The following is a 23,172-nucleotide window of genomic DNA, read 5'->3' as shown; positions in this document are numbered from 1 at the left end:
TTTCTCAACATAAGCTCCATCAAGGCCAAGACACATTATTAAGCAATGATACCAGCCATTTAGTCCATCTTTAAAGAACTGAGGGTCCTGGGAATTTAACCATGCCAATAGAGTCTTTTTTATATTATTAATTGAAGACAGATGGATTTTCTTTACAGATTTTTTTAAGATTAGGAAACAAAAAGAAGTTAGAAGTAGCCAAAACAGGACTGTAAAGTGGATGTCTACTGATTTCCCATCAAAAGTCTCACAGAATTGCCCTTGTTTCATGAGAGGAATGAGCAAGGGCATTGTTATGGTAGAGAAGGACTCTTTGGTGAAGCTTTCCCAGGCATTTTTCTACTAAAGCTTTGGTTAACTTTCTCAAAACACTCTCATTATAAACAGATGTTATTGTTCTTTGGCCCCCAGAGAGTCAACAAATCAAAATGCCTTTAACATCCTAAGAAACTGTTGCCATGACCTTTGCTCTTGATCAGTCGTCTTTTACTTTGACTGTACTTCTTGGTAGCCATAACTTTGATTGTGCTTTGTCATCAGGATCATACTGGCAAAGCCATGTTTCATCTCCTGTTACAGTTCTTAGAAGAAATGCTTCAGGATCTTGATCCTTCTTATTTAAAATGTTCATTGAATTCTCTGCTCTTGTCTGCAGCTCATCTGGGTGTAATGGTTTTGTTATCCATAGAGTAGAAAGTTTGCTAAACTTTAATTTTTCAGTCAGAATTGAGTAAGCTGAACTAATTGAGATGTTTATGGTGTTGGCTATTGTTTCTGCTGTTAATCATTGCTACTTTTCAATTAGGGCATGAAGAAGATGGATTTTTTTTCTTGCAAATTGACGTGGATGATCTGCCACCGCAGGCTTCATGTTGACATGGTTTCATCCCTTCTTAAAAAAGGTTATCCATTTGTAAACTGTTTATTTCTTAGGAGCATTGTCCTTATAAACTTTTTATAAAGAGGCTGGGCGTGGTGGCTCACGCTTGTAATCCTGGCCCTCTGGGAGGCCGAGGCGGGTGGATTGCTTGAGGTCAGCAGTTCGAGACCAGCCTGAGTGAGACCCCGTCTCTACTAAAAAAAAAAAAATAGAAAGAAATTATCTGGCCAACTAAAAATATATATAGAAAAAAATTGGCTGGGCATGGTGGTGCATGCCTGTGGTCCCAGCTACTCGGGAGGCTGAGGCAGTAGGATCGCTTAAGCCCAGGAGTTTGAGGTTGCTGTGAGCTAGGATGATGCCACGGCACTCACTCTAGCCCAGGCAACAAAGTGAGACTCTGTCTCAAAAAAAAAAAAAAAACTTTTTATAAAGAATGAGTGATTATATCATTCCTCATCCAAGCCTCTCCATAAATTTGATGTTTGTTCTTGCTTCAATTTTAGAAGACTTCATGTTGCTCTGATAGCCCTATTTTCAAACCGATATTTTATTTTTCTTAGTGCCTCTATAACTAGATCAGACATGTTAACAAGTTAGTACAAGTTTATTTTGGTGCAAAGAAATTTTTAAGTCCATGAATAATTTTTCATCATTTTCCATAAACTTGTTGAAGACCCCTAGTACCATCAAAAAGCAGGAAATACTTAAGGATAAGTATATGCAATACCAATACTATGAAAAATATATAACATTGCTAAGAAAAATAAGAGGAGACCTAAATAAGATGAGACCTACACTATATTCATGGATCATAAGACTAAATACTGTTAAGATGTCAATTTCTCTTAAATTGACCTATATATTCACAATCGCAATCAAACTCCTGGAGGTTTCTATTTTTAATAAAAGTTAACTAGCTAATTTTACAATTCATATGGAAATACAAAGAACCTGTAAGAATCAAAATCATTTTGAAAAAGAACAAATTTGGAAAATTTACACTTCCCAATTTCAAAACTTTCTAAAGTTATAGTAATCAAGACAGTGTGCTATTTGTATAAGGATAGACATATGGTTTAATGGAAGGAACAGAGAGTCCAGAAATAGACACTGAGTTTTCACTAAAGTTCTAAAGTAAATCAATGGGTAAAAGATTGTCTTTTCAACAAACGGTGTTGAAATAACTGTATATCCATTTAGACGAAAATGAACATTGATTCCTTCCTATTACCATAAGCAAAGAATAATTTTAAATGGATTATAGACACCTATGTAAAAGATAAAACTCTAAACTTTAACGAGAAAAAGTATAAAAAAATGTTCACTGTCTTAGAGTAGGTAAAATTTCCTGAATATGTCATAAAAAGCATGAGTAACACAACAAGGCAGGGGGCAGTGGCTAACACCTGTAATCCTACCACTTTGGGAGGCTGAGGTATGACGATTGTTTGAGGCCAGGAGTTTCAGACCAGCCTCAGCAAAAGTGAGATCCTATCTCCACAGAAAATAAAAAATTAGCCAGGTGTGGTGGTGTGCGGCTGTAGTCCCAGCTACTTGGGAAGCTGAGGAAGGAGGATCACTTGAGCCCAGGAGTTTGAGGTTTCAGTGAGCTATAATGATGCCACTGTACTGTAGCTCTGGCTACAAAGCGAGACTGTCTCAAAAAAAAAAAAGGAAAAAAAAAAAGATGACTTTAGCTTCATCAAAATGAAATGTCTACTCTTCAAAACACATTGCTAAGAAAATGGACACACAAGTGTATCTGTTGCTGTTGTAAGAAACTTCTCCAACACCTAGTGGCCAAAAACAACAATAAACATTTATTACTTCTCACAGTTTTTGAGGATCAGGGATATATGAATTACTTGCCTAGCCAGTCTGGCATAGAGTGTTGAATGAGACTGCAGTAATATGAAGGCTTGACAGTGGCCGGAGGGTCCACTTCCAAGGTGCCACACATGGCTGGCAAAGTATTGCTGCTGGCTATTTATCAACAGGCCTCAGTTCCTCTCTACATGGGCCTTGCCAAAGGACTGGCTTCCTCTAGAGGAAGCAACTCAAGAGGGCAACGTAGAAGCTGCAATGTCTTTTATGATCTAGCCTCAGAAGCCACATACTATACCCTTCTATAATTTCCTCTTTGTCAAACAGGTCAGCTCCATAGGGGAAGGGACCGTGCAAGAGCATGTAGATAGCAGGAGACCAGAATCAATGGGGTCCATCGTGGAGGCTGACTTGCCACAGCAAGCCACAATCCGGGAGAAAATATTCACAACCTATATATCTGACAAAGGACAGATATAAAAGAATCTATACAGAATATCCACACCTCAGTAAGAAGAGGACAAAGCCAATTTCAAATAGACAAAAGATTTGAACAGACACTTCACAAAAGAAAATATACAAATGGCCCATAAGTACAGGGAATGATACTCAATATAATTAGTCATTGGGAAAATGCAAATTAAAAAACATTGAGTTGCCACTTCACACCCACCAGAGTGGCTAACATTAGAAAGGATTGACAACTACCAAGTGTTGGAGAGGAAATGGGACCAGTGGAACTCTCATACATTACTAGGGGGAATGGAAGTGGTCCAACCACTTTGGAACACAGTTTGGCAATTTCGTATAAGCTTAAATATATGACTATATGACCCTGCTATTTCACTCCTACACATTATATACCCAAGAAAAATGAACACATATGTCCACACAAGGACTTTTAAAAAAATGTTCATAGAATCTTCAGTCATAATGGCCCCAAACTGGAAACAAAGCAAATATCCATCAATAGGACAAAAATAAGCAAATTGTAGCAAATCCATACAAGGGCATACTACTCAGCAATAAAGAAGAAGAAATGACTGCTACACACAAGAATATGAGTGAATCTCTAAAACATGCTGAGCTGAAATCACACACAAAAGAGTATGTACTGGATGATTCCATTTATATCGAATTCTTGAGAAAGTACAATTATTCTATAGTGACAGAAAGCAGACCAGTGGTTGCCTAGGACTTAGGAGTAGCTGCGTTGAGGAAAGGCTTGAGGGTACTTTTTACAGTGTTGGAAACGTTGTGGTGATAATTACATTGGTGTATTCATTTGTCAAAACTCATTGAGCTCTATCATTTAAATGAGTTTATTTTAGTGTATGTAGGCAATACTTCAATCAGGCAAATTTTTAAAAAGTATCACCAAAATTACTCCCTTCATAAAATATTTATTTATTTATTTATTTAGAGACAGAGTTCACTCTGCTTCCCTGGGTAGAGTGCAGTGGTGTCATCATAGCTCACTGTACCCTCAAACTCCTGGGCTCAAGTGATCCTGGTGCCTCAGCCTTCTGAGTAGCTGGGGCTACAAGCACATGCCACCACTCCCACACCATCACACCTGGCTAGTTTTCCCTATTTTTGGTAGAAACAGGGGTTTCACTCTTGCTCAGGCTGGTCTATAACTCCTGACCTCAAGTGATCCTCCTGCTTCGGCCTCCCAGAGTGCTAGGATTACAGGCATGAACCACCACTCCCGGCCTTCTTTCATAACATATATAATTGCTTTAAGTTATTTTCAACCCTGAAGTCTGACATACATGATTACTCTGTGCAGTACTTGCAGAAAGGTAAATAGGAGAGAGGCCCATGGAAGGAGGCCAGGACACTTCACTGCTGTCAAAGGAGCCCTCAAGGAAGCAGCAGACTGTCCAAGAGGCACAGCTGTCTATGCCATCCATCTATGAGCTTCAGGCTTTGACCAGCAGGGGAGCATGAGGAGAATACTAAAGAGGGTTAGAAACAAGTGAAACAGCATCCAAATGAGTAATGGAAATGAAGCAAACCCCACCTCTTTCACAAATACAAGTGAAAAAGGAAACTTTTAAGGTGCAAGGGAAAACAGGTTGGGGCAGGGTTTCTCCTCTTCAGCACTAATGCCATTTGGACCGATCATTCTGTGTTGCTTGAGTGGGGTGAGGGGACTGTCTTGTGCACTGTGGGATGTTTACTACCATTGTTGGCCCCTACTAACTAGATGCCAATAGAATGCTCTCCACCCTTCCTTATGAAAAATGTCTTAAGCTGTTGCCAAGTTCCTCTGGGATGCAAAACTGTCTCAGGTTGAGAACCACTGGATTATCCCCCATATTTAGTGACTTAAAACAACACTTATTATCTCACATTTGTAGTTACTATGGGTGAACAATTTGAGAGTAATTTAGCTGGATGGTTCTGGTCCAAGCTCTTTGATGAGGCTGTAGTCAAGACGCAATCATCTGATGGCTTGACTTAGGCTGAAGAACCCGCTTCTAAGATGTCTCACTCACATGGTGATTGTCACGAGGCCTCAGACCTTGCTGGTTCTTGGCAGGATTTCTCAGTCCCTTGCTGTGAGGGCCTCTTCACTGAGCTGCTTGATGTAACTTTGCCACATGGCAGCTGTGAATGATCTGAGAGAGAGTGGAGAGGTCCACAATGCCTTTTTATGACCTTGGAAGTGACACAGTCATTTTTGCTATGTTGTATCTATTAAAAACAAGTCACTAATTATAGCCCACATTCAGATGGGAGAGAATTAGGTTCCACCTTTTGAGGCAAGGAGTATCAAAAAATTTGTGAGCATCTTTTAAAACTACTACAGTTAGAGAAAGATTTTTTTAAACAAATGGGCTGGGGAATACCATGAGCTATTCAAAAAAAAGTTAGAGTATCATTCCACAAGAAATCCTAAAGGGTTAAATTATTTAATGAAAAAAGTAAAATTGTCAAACAAGTAAAATAAGAAAGGCATGGAAATTACATGATCTCAGAGTGGGAAAGATTTGTGAAGTAAAAAAATAACAGAAGAAAATAAAAATGAAAAAGACCAGTAGTTTTGCATAGGATCAATATCTATATCACATAAAGTGCCCCTTTTTTTTTTTTTTTGAGACAGAGTCTCGCTCTGTTGCCCGGGGTAGAGTGCCGTAGCATCAGCCTAGCTCACAGCAACCTCAAACTCCTGGGCTCAAGCAACCCTTCTGCCTCAGCTCCCGGGTAGCTGGGACTACAGGCATGCACCACCAGGCCCGGCTAATTTTTGCTATATATTTTTAGCTGTTCAGATAATTTTTTTCTATTTTTAGTAGAGACGAGGGTCTCACTCTTGCTCAGATTGGTCTTGAACTCCTGAGCTCAAGCGATCCCCCTGCCTCGGCCTCCCAGAGTGCTAGGATTACAGACGTGAGCCATCGTGCCTGGCCTAAAGTGCCATTTTTTAGAATACTCCAGTAAGAAAATGGACAAAGGACAAACAATAAGCTTTCATATTTACCCAGATGAAAATATATCATGACGACTTGGGCACGTTCAAGAAGCACAACCACATAACTCTCATATGGGGCTGTCGGAAAATTGATAACAATTACAATGACAGTAATTTATTGATTATGTGCCATGCTTATGTGTTAAGTAGCTTTATGCATTTTTCTTGGAGCAACTTATTTACTTTTTAGTACATCATGTGAAAGCACTGTACCAATTTTCTAGCTGAGATACAATGATATTAAGTTATTTGGCCAAATCTCATAAGTCATAAGTGGCAGTGGGGTTGGGTCATCCATTAGGCACAGTAGGCACAGTGTCTCAGGGTAACAACAGTTTTAGGAACCCGCAAAAATGTTTTGATTGCTTTATAAAATCAGAAGGCAAAAGAAAAAAAGAATGTTTAGGCTAAAGAAAATGTATTAATGTATAAAGTTAATATATTTGTCTTTATACCAATACAGTTATAAAACATCATTTCTAATATTATTTTATGGAGGAAGAAGCCCACAAAGGTAAAAGTGCCCAGGGCCTGTGAAAGTCAGAATGCGGCCCTGGGTGGCAGAGCTGTTTTAATCCCAAGCAATGTGACACCTGAGTCTATGTTCTTTCTGGAAGGCAACTTGCCACTGTGTTTTAAAAGGGCCAAACTTGTTCATACCCTTTGATTCCTTTTAAGTATTTAACCTAAGACAGTAAATAAGGACATGTACAATGACTCATGAAAAGGTATTTATTTATAATAGTGTTCACTTTAAACCAAAGAAATAGTCAAAACAAAAGGCTGGTTCAATACTGGGTGTCAACGTAGGGACTAAGACTAGGTGAGTACTAACAGCTTCTGTGCAGAGCTGAGCTGAGGGGGAAACTGAGCAATCTGGGAGCTGAACCTGAGACACAATAGAGCAGGAAGGGGAAAGAGGCAGCATATATGGTGGAGAAGGAGAGGAGTGCCGCCCCCTGCTGGGGATACTGTGAAATTACTGAGGGGGTGTTTGTAAGGACGTTGTTGCATTTATTTAAAGGGACCGGACAGCAAAAAGGTGAAGAAAAACTTAAACAGTACATATTGAAAGCACAGAGATGAGTGAGCACACACAGGAAGCTGTGAAGAGTTTTTCAAAACAGGAGAGACAGAGAGTGTGAGCATGAAGGGAACCTTGAACTTCATGTTAATCTTTGTCATGAAAGCTCTGAAGCGCCATTAAAGGATTTTAAGTAGCGGAGTGACATACTGAGATGTATATTTTACAATGATCTTTGGGGATATAATGTGCACCAAATTCAAGTGTGAAGTCAAAAGGCAAGAACTAATGCACCGGAGTGGAAGGGAAGATGTATTTATTCAGTTAATAATTACTGATTCCTACAAATACTCATGGAGTGTCAGTGCTGTTTTGGTACACAATTCTCTCAGAAAGCTTAGTTATAATGGAAGGAGAGAGAGAAGTAGGAAAGAGTTTAAAAATCAAGGGAAAATTTAGGACAGAAAGGTCTTAAAATGTGATTATGCTGAGGAGTTGTAGCCATTAGAGAGTGAAGTTGAAAATATACCAAGGAGGGATCTTAGGAGGGAACTGGCAGTGAAGAGGGTTGCTTTGGAGAGGAGCAGGGACATCTAGCCGCTGAAACAGCAGGAAACTAGTAAGTTTGGGTGTGGATGAGGTATAAATTGTGGGGGTTGGGCAAAAATTGTAGAAATCCACGCCTTTATCTCTTTGAAGCAGACTGGGTTATCTGGCATGTAACGTGGTCACCACTGACTTCTATTTGCAGGGTGGACGTTCTTCTGAAAGCAAAACACATAACCAACAGCACTTTTCTAGCCAGTTAACTTGTGTCATGGAGATACTAGACACAAACTTATGGGGTTATTGTGTGGATTAATTGCTCCAACATGTACTTGGTCAGTATTAGCTTTAGTACTGGGCTGATGTAGTGGCTGGAGGAGTGAACGTTTTGTAAATAACTCTTAATAATAAAAGTGACTAAAAGTCTTTGCGTATGACTATCTATCTGCCAAATGCAATTATTTACTCTTGCAGTGAGTTCTAAGTGAAACACTCAGGTCAAGGAGTGTTTATTAACAGTCTACTTTTGCTGCAAAGCTTTCTAGAGAGGAATGCCAGTGCCCCGAGGACCTGACAAGGTAGTGCCTGGGGTTTGGCCACCGACCAGAGAGTCAAGCCTGCAGCACCCAGGGCCAGTTTAGAGTAGCCGCCTCCTAAGTCTCCTTGGCGGCCCCGCCCCTTCCACAGGTTCGGGCCCCGCCCCCCTCTCCTATTGGCCGGCCCTCCCCCTCCACTCGAACGCCCCGAAGACCCGGCGGAGCGGAGTTTTCCCTCACGCAGCCTCGGAGTGCCTTCGTTGCGCATGCTCGGAGAGAGCTGGATTCGGGTCCGAGGTTGGGGACTTTGGGTGACCGCGGCGCAGCGCGCGGTGCCGGGGCCAGTGGGGAGGCGCGCGCTCGGGGCGCGGCGCCGGTGAGACGAGCACGCGGCGCGCTCCCGAGGACGGGAGGTGTGGGGTCGGCTGGGGGAGGCGCGTGGCCCGGGAGGGGCGGGGGGAGGGCGGGTGTCGGCGAGCGCGGCGTGCGGGTTCCGAGCGGCTGCGGGCGGCCTGGGCTTCCGGGGCCAACGCCTGGGTGGCTGCCGCTGCCGCGCCCGCTGCGAGATGGCGATCTGGGGCGCGGATGGGTGAGCGCGCCGCCTCAGGAGGAGGTGCCGCCGCCGTGGCCGCCCGGCTGCCGGGAGCCGCCAGCTTCGCGCCGGGTAAGGACACCGCGGCGCGGGGCAGGGGCGCGGGCGGGCGGGGCGCCGGGCCGGAGCCTTCGCCGCGGGGCCGGGACCGGCGCCGACCGTCCCGGGGCGAGGTCCCCTGGGGGGCCGTCGGGGGTCGGTCCGCGCAGCCCGGGCCGCCTTCTCCAGCCCGAAGGCCAGGAGTTTTCTGGGGCGGGGTCGCGGGTCTTGCCCCGCGTTGGCCCTGGCACAGGCCTGTGCGGATGACACTGGAGAGGAGCGAAGTGTGTCCGTGACTCTGCAGACGCGGCTCTCAGGCTTCCTTAGTCTTCTCTGCGCCGCCTTTCTACCCTCTGCCTTTCCCCGACTCCTCCCGCAAAACACAGACGCACGGACTCGCCACTCCTGGTGCCCTGACTTTCACCGCAATTGCGGCGTCCCAAACCAAGGACTCCAGCCTTCCAGTGTCCTTTTCTGACGTGTTTTTGTCACTCCCGGTTCTTCACTGACTCTGCAGCTGCCCCCAACACAACCCCCACCTCCACCTTTGTGACCTGGTAGGTCCCAGTGACCTTGCAGATTTTACCAGTCCTTATCTCACTTGTGACTTGGACCCTCTCCTGCCATCTTTTTTCTTTCTTTTTGAAATTTAAATTTTGTAGTTTGCCCCTTCCTTTTACAACCTTTAAATGATCAGTTTTGTTCACAGTCTTTTCTTTGCTATGTCGATTTGGAGTTGAGTTTTTTTTTTTTTTGCTGTGCCAATTATATGAAACCTTCATTAACCAACGAAGAGGAGTATCTGTTGTAATTTTGACATTTTCATTCTTCCAGAATGACACATTTCCCAGGGCTTGATTTAGTTTTCTTTTTCTATTTGATAAGTTTTTATCTTTTTGTGTAGGCTAATGTGCAACAGGATTTGAGTTTCTGCTTTAAAATGCTTCTCTTAATAGTGTAAACAAAGTATGTCCAAAGTAATCTTTGTTTTCCTTGTTTGTGTTTTTAAGTGAAATACGTGGTTTAGAGTTGTCTGCAGTTTTCTACAGGAGTGCATGCCTTTGTATAAATCCACTTTCCGTGTCTCACCAAGTCTGTGTGTATTATACAAGCCAAATGCACCTTTTATAAAAGAAAGTCATTCTTTTATTTATGTGAGTTTTTTAAAACCATAAAGTAGTAAATTAGCTGTGACTGGAAATGATCACTTTTCATAAATAGTTAATATTTTTAAAATTGAAAATGTAGTGGCCAAGTGTTGGGAGCTACTCAAATTGAGAAGTGTAAAGTATGTGAAATAGTTCTTCAGGACATAGCTTGACATTTTCAAATACATTTTCAAATAGTTCTTCCTTTGAAATGCAGGACTGCTTATAAGACCTACAACATCATGGTTTTGAAAAACAGTAATTAAGAGTTATAGTTTTTGGAAGTCTGGCATGGTAGAGGATGTCACAGATAAGGGCTCTGCCTTCAGACAGATAGTAATCTTTGCTGTTTATCCCATGATGGCTGAAATTTCTTTTACTTCCTTGCATAATTTTTAAGCATCTACTGTAGACTGTGTGGGGTATTTTGGGGAATACAAAGATGAGGATGATTAGAAGTTTCTGCTTTCACAGACTAGCTAGGTGGGTAGTACTATACATAAGTGCCTCATTTGCGTTTTAATATATAGTGAAGTTTCATAAACAATAACAAAAATCCTCTCAGAATTCAAATGCAGAAGGGCTACAGCTCAGATCTCATTTGGCAAGGTAGGGTTGGGAGGGAGCTTCTGGCTTCTTGGTTTTGAAGGATACCTTTAAGTTTGATAAATAGGGAAGGGTAATCCAAAGAGAAGGATCTAAGAGACCACAGAGTTCATACCTTTGAGGAGAGGCAAGTAATCAGGTTTGGGTGGAACAAAAATATTTGTACCAGGATAAAGGGTGATAAAGCTTAAAGTAAAAATTTGGACCAGCTTATGGATTGATTTTAGTGCCAGGTAATGACCTTGGATTTATTAGGCAGTGGGAGTTCCACAGATGATTTTTGAGTTGAGAGTGAAACAATTTTTAAAACTTTGTTTTAGGAAGATTCATCAGGTAGCAGTGTGTAGTATGAATTGAAAGTGAGGTGTGTAGTGTGAATTGGAGACCTCCCAATTGCTGTGGTCATAGGTTGAAGGTCTGAGCTCTGGTAGTAGTAATGGGAATGGAAAGGAAGTAGAATAGACAGAATTTGATGAGAGGGAAAATGAAGAAAGTACAAATAACTGATTGTGATCCAAGTTGGTTGGGAGAATATTGGTACCATTTTGAGGAAGATCCATGGAAGCTTTACCCTCAGCATAGGTGTGCTACTTTCCAGCCTTTTGGGGATTACTAATTCTTGGTGAAACTAAAGAAATGCGCTAGCCTGGAAAATTTCCATATGTTCCTATGGTTACATATATAATATATAGTTTTAGGAGAGTCCATGGACCACATGAAGCTCATCCATGAAAGCCATGGGCTAATCACTTGCTTTGGGGGCAGCTCTCAGAATTACTGGGGGCTTTTTAAAACAATGAAACCTTCAGATTTTCCCATTCAGTCAGTGATAAGATCACCTACTGTAGAGACATACTGTATATACACCTAGAGATATGATATTACACTTGTGTTGTGGTTTACAGTATACAGAGAATTTTGACTAACTTGTGGTATTTACTGTTATATTAAGAACAAACTACCCCAAAAGTTTTAGCGATTTGCCCTAAGTATCAGTAAGTAGGTAGGTAAAGTGGAATCAGGAGTTGGTTGATATGTTGGTTTTCTTTCTTGAATGAAGATAGTGCAACTCATTTACCATCCATTGGATAGAGTTACTGCCTTTAAGTGACACCATCAGTAAGGACTCGATGATCCCAGGAGGTTCCTTCCAGTTCTTATACAGTTTGTGATTCTTGGGTCTTAGATTTTAATTGAAATGTTGGTACCCTTCTTGTTTTCTACGTGCATGAGAGCTTGTGAGTCTGAGGAAAGGAATGAATTGGGTGGCTGGAGAGCAATAGCAGTATCAGACCAGTCATTTTGATTATTACCGTCTTTGTATGTCTCAATTTGGGTTGGCAAGAAGAGAGGAGAGAGGTGATGTTAGTGAAATTAGAAACTTCAAGAACTTTTTTATCTTTTCTGTTAAGTTATGCCTTACTTAGAATACTCCTTTCTTTTTTTCAGGAAGCTTTTATCAAATAAAAATAGAGACTTTACTAAATAAATGAAATGGAGACTCCTATTCAATTTTTTAAAGGCTTAGTAGCTGACTCTCGCTAGTTTGGTTAAAGCACAATTTGATTAGTAAACAGTGGACTTTTCTACACCTATAAGATTATCTTCTGGGAAGTAGGGAACTAGAGCATGTTATTAGTTCTTAGCTTTTATGGCTCTAGAAACTTTAATTCCATAATTATTAGAAAGACTGGGGTCTTTTTTTCTCTTTGAATACAATTACGATATAATTATGAGCAGTGGGAAACTCAATAAACCACCCTTTATAATGGTGTCCAAAGAACTCATTATTAATACTTAATGGAGGAAAAAGTCTGACAAAAACACATACATAGATGAATTGTAGTCTTTTTTGCTGGCATTAAGAAGAATATCTCTTATTTCGTATATTAGTCTAGCATTTTACTTTTTTTTAGTGGCTGCATATATTTATCATTTGATTCTCATGACTACTGAGATGTAGGTGTCAGGAGGTAATCATTGCTTCTTTGATGAATACATTGAGGCTAGTTAGTGGCCAAATTAGAACTACAACTAAGACCAATATTTTTGTTCCTAGATCAGTATTCTTTTCCCACTAAACTTCTGACTCTTCATCTACAACAGAACTTTAGTTGAAGGCTATAAAGGAAGAGTTTGAATTTATCTGTTTGGAATGTGTTAAACTTTTCAATTGTATTGATTTGAACTTGTCTGTTTCCTCATTGCTGTGGTTATTGGTAGGTGATTTTGAAATTTATAAGTATTTTACCACAGAGTAATTTTCCTCTTGTCAAGGATAAAGCAAAAGTTGATATCTTTTCTGGAAAAGTACATTGGTGAAATGTAGGTATTAATTTCCTTTTGGAAATTTGTTGATTTTAATTCTGCTTTTACAGATGAAGTTTGTTCCCCTTTGATAAAAGCTTAGTCTTTGAAAATTTTTATTTTGGGGACATATAAATCAGAATCTAATTTCCAAAGTATAGACAGGTTAAGTATCCCTAATCTGAAATCCAAAATGCTCCAAAACCTGAAACTTTGAGCACTGGCATGGCTCTTAAAAGGAAATGCTTATTGGAGTATTTTGAATTGTGGATTTTGGGATTAGGGATACTCCAACTGTGTAATGATATTTCATGATTTTTGCCATTACATAATAAGCTCTCCCATTAAAAAAGACAAAGATACCATTAAAAGGTCTTCTTAGTATACACTTCAAATTCATATGTTTAAACAACTTTTTTGGGAATGTATTATGTAAAACCATATGTCAGACAATTTCTAAGTTATAAGGAAGACTAGCATTTGTTGATTTAATCTTGATATTTCTTAAACCTACTATTCACTCACTACACATGCTAGTATATCCACTATACGCCAGACATAGTGCTAGGTGCTGGGAGTACAATGCTGAGATGACAGACATGAAGACTGTCCTCTTGGAACTTGTTTAGTAGAGTCATTAATATCAGGAAGGGCATTAGACTTTTATCTTCTGAGGTTGTGTGAATTTTGTGGATTGTGATTAATTATACCCCTCCTTCTCTCTGAGGTTTGAACAAATTATGCAAAAACACAAGGAACCAGGTGAGCATTATTTCAGTTATCTATTGCTGGGTAACCAACAACTCTAAGTGGCTTAAAACAACCATTTTATTTGTTCACAGTTTTGCTTTCCTGGGCTGGTCTCAGTTGGGCAATTTTCTTGGTTTTGCCGGTGATCACACTCTAATGGCTGCATTCAGCTGGCAGTTCAGCCTGGAGGCTGAACACCCCTTACTCGCCCTTTCTGCATATAGTCGTGTGGGTAGTCTCAGCCCTTCCCTGTTTGTGTTGCCTTTTCAATAAGGTTGCCAGCCTTACCTGGTTGCTGGTGGCTTAGCACTTACTAGAGTGCAAAAAGCAGAAGCAATCAGGCCTTCTTAAACATAGGCTTAGAACTGGCACATCATTTCTGTGTCATTTTGTTGATTAAAGCAAGTCACAAGTCTAGCCCAGATTCAAGGGAAGGGGACTACACAAATGGGTGAATCCATTCGGGGCCAGCAGTGTAACTTTAGCACAAATTTTATTTAAGTAGAGCATCAGCTGAATTACACCAAAACAGGGCTTTGGGAAAACTATTTTGGAAGCTGAAGCTTGGACAGCTTACTAGTTTCCCCAAATGTAGACTTTGAGTTTGAGCCTGCCAGAGGGAAAGCTGAGTCTAAAGTACAAATGACAGCACATTTGGCTTACTACACAGATGGGGATAGCCAGCACTATTCTTGGTTAGAAAAGAGAAAATTTGGGGCCTCTGCAGTTTGACTTAGTATGCTACCACATGGGGCAGGATTGACTTACTCTACTTGAGGGCAGTGGGGACTAAGAAAGTGCAGGACCCCAGAGCCATATTGCTGGGAAGCAGTGATTTACCCAGTCTCATGAATAGGATCAGACAGCACCCCCTGCAGATAATGGGCCACAGGTGAGCAGGGATCTATCTCCCCAGCACTAGGGGATTGGATATCTAGTGGAGCAGAGCTTCTTGGCTAAGTCACTCTCCTTGACCAGCAGCCTTGAGCTGCCTGTATTCACAAATGATGTTTGCAGTATCTTGAAAAAGGTTGGGATAAGCCACTCTTTGGAGAGGTATCATTATAGTGGGGAGAATACTCTTTCCTTCTAGAGATTGGAAAGGAAATCCTCTCTTATGGAAATGTAAGGAATAAGGTACTGCTCCTCCTTTCTAAGAATAGGTAGAGTCATTGATTGCTAGCTGGATTTTTCTCACTTTCTCACTTATCCTTATCTCTATATCACTTTATTTTAGTCTCGGTAGAATTTTTTTTAGTCCAAGTTAGCTGCTAAGTAATGCCATGGTTAACTGTGGAGTGAAGAAAATGAGTTTAGTTTTTATTGCATTATAGCTTCTGAGTGGAATAGTAAATTAATACATTTCCTTTTAAGAATTTAGTTTATTACTGTGTAGCTTTGGAACAATTTTGAAGCATTTCATGTACACTGAAAATAGGCCCCTGCATCCTAGTGCAAATCTCTTTGCAAATTTCTGGAAATAGTACATTGGCTGTTGTAGGGAGGAGTTTGGGGATTGAATGTACTGAGAAACATGATTTCTAGAAATAGAAAAGGCCAGGGTGCAAAGCATGGGATGGATAGAGTTATGTTAAGGTGTTTAAGGGCTCTCCTCCCTGCCCTAATTTACTTGGGTAGTTATAAAATGTTCTAGCACCAACAGAAATGTAGGTATATAGCTTTTTATTTAACTAAGGTAAACAAATTCTTTTGGTAGTTGTTAGGTATACCCATAATTATGATTAAATAGGCTGGGTGGAAACAAACTGTTGAGTCCTCACTGAAGTATGTTACTCTGGCCATATATTAGCCCTAACTTGCCAAGATCTACTGTTCTCTGAATATGGTTAGTTAGGCTGGGGAGGAGAATTAGTTAAATGATCCTGCTCTGTATAAATTAGAGTATCTTTATCTTAAAAGTAATATCTTAGAAGTAAACAAACTTGTCTCCTTGCTCTTCTTTTTTAAGTTTTTAAGAATAGAGCCACTCTTGGTATATGGGTGCCATAGTATATATGAGCCATAGTTTAAAGTCAGGCAGATCTGACTTCTGTTAGTGCAGTTTGATAGCAGTGTTGGCTCAGTTTCTTCTTTTATAAATGTGAAGAATATCTTCCTTAATGGATTTTTGTAAGGATTAATTGAAATGTAAAGCAGAAAGCACAGTGGTTAGAACGTAATAAGCCCTGAGATCATTTTCATTGTTCTTAATTCATTAGTATTAAGTTGAAAATTCAAACAGTTAGTCATTTTGCTGTAGGCTACTCATTTCTCAAGGACAATTGTAGCTTAGTTTTGGCATATCAAATCTTACCTCTTAATTTAAAAAATAAGTTGCTAAAAGGGTTAAGAATGAATCTGGGAAAGATTCTGATTCAACATGGCTGACGGTGTATCAGCTGGTGATGGTTTTGCTGTGTAACCTGGGAACAAGAAATTGTTAACACCATCATTACATAAAATATAATAAAGACCAGTGTTTGTCAAAGTGCAGTCCTTGCATAACATTTATCGGGGGTGCTTGATAAACGTATATTTTTGAGTATCCTCTGAGATCTATGGTATGGTCCTTCAGCGTGGAGTTCAGGAATCTTCATTTTTACTAATTATCTCGGATGATTTTATACACATTAGTTTGAGAACTGCTGGTAGAAACCCAGTCGGTTAATTGGGGTCCTAGTGCCCTGTATCAGAGTCCAGTTTTCTAGCTAAAGTATTCCTTAAGTACACATGCATAATGTAAATACAAAGAGAGCTTAACATCTGAAACTTCCAGATATTTAAAATAGCCTAAGGTAATTGTCAAGGACTTGATCCAAGCAAACTGTAGAAAGCTGATACATGGTAATTACAGTGAGGAATAGGCAAGAGAAATGATACTTCATGAGGGCATCCATTAGGCTTGTTTCTCCAAAAACTTCCCCCATACTTCTACAAAGGAAGAATTTTTTTCTTCTTTGAAGAAAAACAACAATAGACCATCTCTTTTTATTCTGTGACCTGTGAAATATGGTGTTGATGTTTAGATGTGAATACCTAGAATGGAAAGTACACATTATGCTTAGGAATCCCATTTTTCTAGGTTAAAAGTATTGGTAATTATAACTCTTTTTATTTATTTATTTAGAATATTACAGGGGTACAAACGTTTTAGTTACATAAATTGCTTTTGTTTTATTTGAGTCAAAGTTACAAATGTGCCAATCACCCAGATAGTGTGCATTGTAGCTGTTCGGTGTGAATTTACCCATCCCCTTCTCCCCCCTCCTACCTGTTTGGTTTCTAATGAATGTTATTTTCACATATATGCACATGAGTGTTGATTGATTAGTTCTAGTTTAATGGTGAGTACATGTGGTATTTGTTTTCCCATTCTTGTGATACCTCACTTAGAAGAATGGTATCTAGTTCTGTCCAGGTTAATACAAGAGGTATTAGTTCACTTTTTTCTTTTTTTATGGCTGAGTAGTACACCGTGGTCTATACATATCAACATTTTATTAGTCCACTTGTGTATTGATGGGCACTTGGATTGTTTCCACACCTTTTTTTTTTTTAAGACACTTTTTTTTTAAGTCTCACTCTGTCACCCAGGCTAGAGTGCCGTGGCATTAGCCCAGTTCACACCAACCTCAAACTCCTGGGCTTAAGCGATACTTCTGCCTCAGCCTCCCTAGTAGCTGGGACTACACACATGCACCACCATGCCTGGCTAATTTTTTCTATTTTAAGTAGAGATGGGGTCTTGCTCTTGTTCAGGCTCGTCTTGAACTCGTGATCTTAAGCAATCCTCCTGCCTCGGCCTCCCAGGTGCTAGGATTACAGGCGTGAGCTGCTGTGCCTGACCTTCACATCTTTGCAATTGTGAATTGTATTGCTATAGATATTTGAGTGCAGGTGTCTTTTTTATAGAATGTCTTTTTTTCATTTGGGTAAATACCCAGTAGTGGGATTGCTGGATCAAATGGTAGTTCTACTTTTAGTTCTTTGAGGTATCTTCATTACTACTTTCCATAGAGGTTGTACAGTTTGCAGTCCCACCAACAGTGTATGAATGTTTCTATCTCTCCACATCCATTCCAGCATTTGTTGTTTGGGGACTTTTTGATAAGAGCTGTTCTCACTGGAGTTAAGTGATACCTCATTGTGGTTTTGATTTGCATTTCCCTGATGATTAGAAATGTTAAGCATTTTTTCATGTGTTTGTTGGCCATTAGTCTATCTTCTTTTGAGAAGCTTCTGTACATGTCTTTTGCCCAGTTTTTAATGGGGTTGTTTGATTTTTTTCTTGCTGATTTCCTTGAGTTTTTTTACAGATTTTAGTTATCAGCCCTTTATTGGATGTATAGTATGCAAATATTTTCTCCCATTCTGTAGGTTGCTGTTCACTCTAATGGTTGTTTCCTTGATTGTGCAGAACCTTTTTAATTTGATCAGGTTCCACTTATTTATTTTTATTGTTGCTATGATTGCTTGTGGGGTCTTCTTCATAAATTCTTTGCTTAGGCTAATGTCTGTGAGAGTTTTTCCAACATTTTCTTCTAGAATTCTAATGGTTTCGTGCCTTAGGTTTAAGTCTGTTATTCATTGTGATGATTTTTGTGAATGGTGAGAGGTGCAGATCCTGTTTCGGTCTTCTACATGTGGTTATTGGATAGGAATTCTTTTCCCCAGTGTATGTTTTTCTTTGAGACAGAGTTTCACTCTGTCACCCTGGCCAGAGTGCCATGGTGTCAGCCTAGCTCACAGCAACCTCAAACTCCTGGGCTCAAGCAGTCCTTCTGCCTCAGCCTCCCGAGTAGCTGGGACTACAGGCATGTGCCACTATACTCGGCTAATTTTTTTTCTATATATATTTTTTAGATGTCCGTATAACTTCTTTCTATTTTTAGTAGAGACGGGGTCTTGCTCTTGCTCAGGCTGGTCTTGAACTCTTGACCTCGAGCGATCCACCCGCCTCAGCCTTCCAGAGTGCTAGGATTACAGGCGTGAGCCACTGCGCCCAGCTCCCAGTGTATGTTTTTGTCTGCTTTGTCGAAGATCAGATGAGAACATGAGGATGGTTTTATGTCTGGGTTTTCTGTTCTGATCCATTGGCCTATGTGTCTGTTGTGCAGTACCATGTTCTTTTGTTTACTATATAGCCTTGTAGTATAGCTTGAAGTCTGGTAAATTGATGCCTCCCAATTTGCTCTTTTTGCTTAAGTTTGCTTTGGCTATACAGGGTCTTCTCTGGGTCCATAAGAAGCATAGAATTATTTTTTCTAGATCTGCAAAGAATGATGTTGGTATTTTAACAGGGATTGCATTGAATTTGTAGAGATCACTTTGGGTAGTATAGACATTTTAACAATGTTGATTCTGCCGATCCACGAGCTTGGTATGGTTTTCCATCTGTTTATGTCTTCAGCTGTTTCCTTCCTCAGTGTTTCGTAGTTCTCCCTGTAGAGGTCTTTCACCTCCTTAAATATATTCCTAGGTATTTTATTTTTTTTGTTGCTAAAGTTAAAGGTATTCTGTCTTTGATTTGATTCTCAGCTTGACTTTTGTCGTATATGAAGGCTGCTGCTTTGTGTGCATTGATTTTGTAACCTGAGACTTTGTTGAATTTATTTATCAATTCCAGGAGTCTCTTGGCAAAATCTTTGGGATTTTATAGATATAAGGTCTTATCGTCAGCAAAGAATGATAATTTGACCTCTTCTGCCCCCATTTGATTTCCTTTTCTTGTCTGATTGCTCTGTCTAGGGCTTCCAGCACTATGTTGAATAGAAGTGGTGATAGAGGGCAGCCTTGTCTGGTTCTAGTTCTAAGTGGAAATGCTTTCAGTTTTCTCCCTGTTCAGTATGATGTTGACTGTGGGTTTGTTGCATATGGCTTTTATCATTATTAGGTAAGTCCCATCTATGCCTATTTTGTTAAGCATTCTTATCATAAGAGGATGCTGAATTTTGTCAAATGCTTTTTCTGCATCTATTGAGAGGATCATATATGGTCTTTGTTTTTACTTCTATTTATGTAATGAATTACGTTTATAGATTTGTTTATGTTGAACCATCCCTGCATCTCTGGATGGAGCTCACTTGATAATGATGGATTATTTTTTTGATTAGCAGCTGAATTTGGTTCTTAGGATTTTACTGGGAATGTTTGCATCTATATTCATAAGGGATATTGGTCTGTAGTTTTCTTTTTTTTTGTTGAGTCCTTTCCTGGCTTTGGTATCGAGGTGATGTTGACTTTGTAAAACATGTTGCGGGGGATTCTTTCCCTCTTGATGTTATGGAATAATTTCTGCAGGATAGGCACCAGTTCATCTTTGTAGGTGTGGTAAAATTTGGGTGTGAGACCATCTGGTCTGGGACTTTTTTGGTTGGAAGATTTTTTATTGCTGCTTCATTTTGGTACTTGATAATTGGCCTGTTCAGGAATTCTGTTTCTTCCTGATTGAGCCTAGGGAGGCTATGTGTTTCTGAGAATTTGTCGATTTCCTCCACATTTTCAAGTTTATTTTGCATAGAGATTTTTATCATATTGAGAGGTGATATTTTGTATTTCTGTGGTTTCAGTTGTAATTTCTCCTTTTTCATTCCTGATTGAACTTATTAGGGTCCTTTCTTTTCTGCTTTTTGTTAATCTGGTGAGAGAACTGTCAATTTTGTTTATCTTTCAAAGAACCAATGTTTTGTTTTATTAATCTGTATAAGTTGTTTTGTTATTAATTTCATTTAATTCTGCTCTGATCTTGGTTGTTTCTTTTCTTCTGCTGGGTTTGGGATTGGTTTGCTCATTCTTTCCTAGTTCCTTGAGACTATTCATTAGATTGTTGATTTGTGGTCTTTGTGTGTTTTGGATATAGGCATTTATGGCTATGAATTTTCCTTTCAGAACTATTTTAGCTGTATCCCACAGATTTTGATAACTTGTGTCTGTTTATCATTTAGTTTAAAAGATCTTTTGATTTCCCTTTTAATTTTTAAACCTCATTGACCCAACTATCATTCAGCAGTAGGTTGTTTAGTGTAGAGATGAGTGTTTCTCTACATGACTTTGTGTAGAGATGAGTATTTCTGTTGCAGTTGATTTCTAATTTTATTCCACTGTGGTCTGAGAAGATGCATGATATAATTTGTATTTTTTAAAATTTGTTGGCACATGTTTTGTGGCCTAGGATGTTATCAGTCTTAGAGAATATTCCATGAGCTGATGAGAAGAACGTATCTTCCGTGGTTTTGGGGTAGAATGTTCTGTAAATGTCTGTGAGGTCTATTTGTTTTAGAGTTCTGTTTTAAGGACATTGTTCTTTTGTTTATTTTCTGCTGGGAAGATCTGTCCTGTTCTGTCAGAGGGATGTTGAAGTCCCCAGCTATTACGGTGCTGCTGTTTCTCATTTTGTTTAGCTCAAGTAGGATTTGCTTCATGAATGTAGGAACACGTGTGTTAAGTGCAAAAGTATTTAGAATTGTTATGTCTTCTTGTTGAATTGTTCCTTTTACCATTGTATATGACTGTATTTGTCTTTCATTGCTTTTCTTGATTTGAAGTCTGTGTTATCTGATATGAGAACTGCTATACGAGCTTTCTTTTGGTTTCCATTTGCTTGGAATATTGTTTTCCATCCCTTCTCCTTGAATCCAAATGAGTCCTTGGGAGTTAGATGTATTTTTTTGAGACAGCAGTTACTTGGCTTGTATTATTATTATTTTTTAATCCATTCAGCCAGGCTGCGTCTCTTGACTGGGAAGTTCAAGCCATTCACATTTATTGAAAGAATTGATAAATGGGGTGGATTTCCATTCTTCCTGTTGAGTAGAACTTTATTGTTCTGTTTTACGTCTTTAGCCATTGTGATGACTGGGCTCTGACCTTTAGGTTTTGACAGTGGTGGGGCATTTTTTGTGCTTATCCATGTATAGTGCAGGTTTGAGTACTTCCTGCAGGGCAGGTCTGGACTTTGTGAATTCCCTCAGCATTTGCTTGTTTGGAAAAGACTGAATTTCTCCATCAGATGTGAAACATAGTTTTTCAGGATACAAAATTCGAGGCTGGCAATTGTTTTATTTAAGAAGATTGAAGATGGTAGCCCAGTCCTTTCTGGCTCATAAAGTTTCCACTGAGAGGTCTGCTGTTATCCGTATGGGTTTTCCCTTATAGGTCAGTTCTTGGGTGTAGAATTTTCTCTTTCACTTTGACTTTGGCCAGGCTGAATACTATGTGTCTTGGAGATGTTCTGTTTGCTATGAATCTTCCTAAGTTTGATGACCATCTTGTATCTGGATGTCTGGATCTCTGGCAGTACTGGGGGAGTTTTCCACAATAATTCCCTCAAATAGATTTTTCCTGCTTTTAGCACTTTCTTCTTCTCCCTCAGGGATACCTATACATACGTTTCTTCACTTTAGGTAGTCCCATAAGTCTCTAAGTGATTGCTTTGCCCTTGTTGTTCTCTTCTCTGCCTCTTTAAATGATTGGGTTAGCTTGAGAGCCTTGTCTTCAAGCTCTGAGATTCTTCTCCTTGGTTCAATCTGTTGCTGAAACTTTCTGCTGTGTTTTGAAAAGCCCTGAAAGACTGTTCATTTCTTTAAGTTCTATTATATCATTCTTAATTTTGTCAAGCTCTTTAGTGACTTTTTCATTAATTTCCTGAAATATGTTTTGGGCTTCTTTTTGTTGGTTTTCAACTTTCTCTTCAGTTCCATTCATCTTATATGCTATCCATATTCTGCATTCCATTTCTGTCATTTCAACGATTTCGTTGTAGTTGAAGTTCACTGCTGTAGCTCTGTTGTGATCCTTTGGGTGTGTTGATCTGTTTTGATTTTTCATGTTGGCAGGGTTCTTTTGCTAGTTTCCTCTCATCTGAACCCTCTTTTCTGAGTTCAGGTTAATAAGTTTGCAGGACTCCTGTTCCTTGCTGGGAACTCTCCAGATAATTGTAGGGTGTTCAAGTTGGGAGCTGGAGGAGACTCTCTTCACAGAGGCTGGTTTTGTGGGGATTGCTTTACCCAGGGTCTCCCCATAGAGGTAACCACAGCAGCTGGATAAGGTTGTTATGGGTTCCCGAGTTGTGGGCGATAGCTCAAAGCAGGTCGCAGTGTGCTGGTGGCTTGATGGTGGGGGGTCCCTGGCCGGGCCTTGGTTGGACTTTGGAGCAGCTCTTCCAGCCCTGGTTTGGTGGTGGAGGCTGGGGTGTGGTCTTGGGGTCCAGGTTAAGCGCTGGAGACTTGGTTATGGAGTCTTGGGCCTGGCGGGATTTATGGAGGCACAGGGGCGGAGCCTCAGGCTCTGGCATGAGAACCTCTGAGGAGGGACTAGAAAGGAGAGGCAAGCAGAACCTCTGAGCCGAAAGCGGGGCTGTGCAGACGCGGACTGTTAAGACCTGGAGGGCAGGGTTGAGGCAAAGTAGGCAGCAGGCCATGGGGCCGGAGGGTGGAGT

General features: G+C 40.1%; 1 protein-coding gene across 6 annotated transcripts in view; it reads left to right on the top strand.

The window, feature by feature from the left end:
- Nucleotides 1–8,531: 8,531 nt before the first annotated feature.
- Nucleotides 8,532–23,172, top strand: part of WWP1 (WW domain containing E3 ubiquitin protein ligase 1) — a 119,412-nt gene continuing 104,771 nt past the window's right edge. The window contains exon 1 of one of the 6 annotated variants that reach the window (XM_045561545.1): nucleotides 8,532–8,591. The gene's annotated coding sequence lies outside the window, so the exon portion shown is untranslated. Of the gene's footprint in view, nucleotides 8,592–8,644; nucleotides 8,708–8,762; nucleotides 8,959–13,681; nucleotides 13,749–23,172 lie in introns of those variants that run through there. The other 5 variants (XM_045561548.1, XM_045561546.1, XM_045561544.1 and 2 more) reach the window with 5 other exon arrangements.

The sequence above is a fragment of the Lemur catta genome, chromosome 9, assembly GCF_020740605.2.
Source record: "Lemur catta isolate mLemCat1 chromosome 9, mLemCat1.pri, whole genome shotgun sequence".
Classification (NCBI taxonomy): domain Eukaryota; kingdom Metazoa; phylum Chordata; class Mammalia; order Primates; family Lemuridae; genus Lemur; species Lemur catta.
The sequence above is the reverse complement of the archived record's forward strand: the minus strand, read 5'-3'. Positions and strand labels throughout refer to the sequence as shown.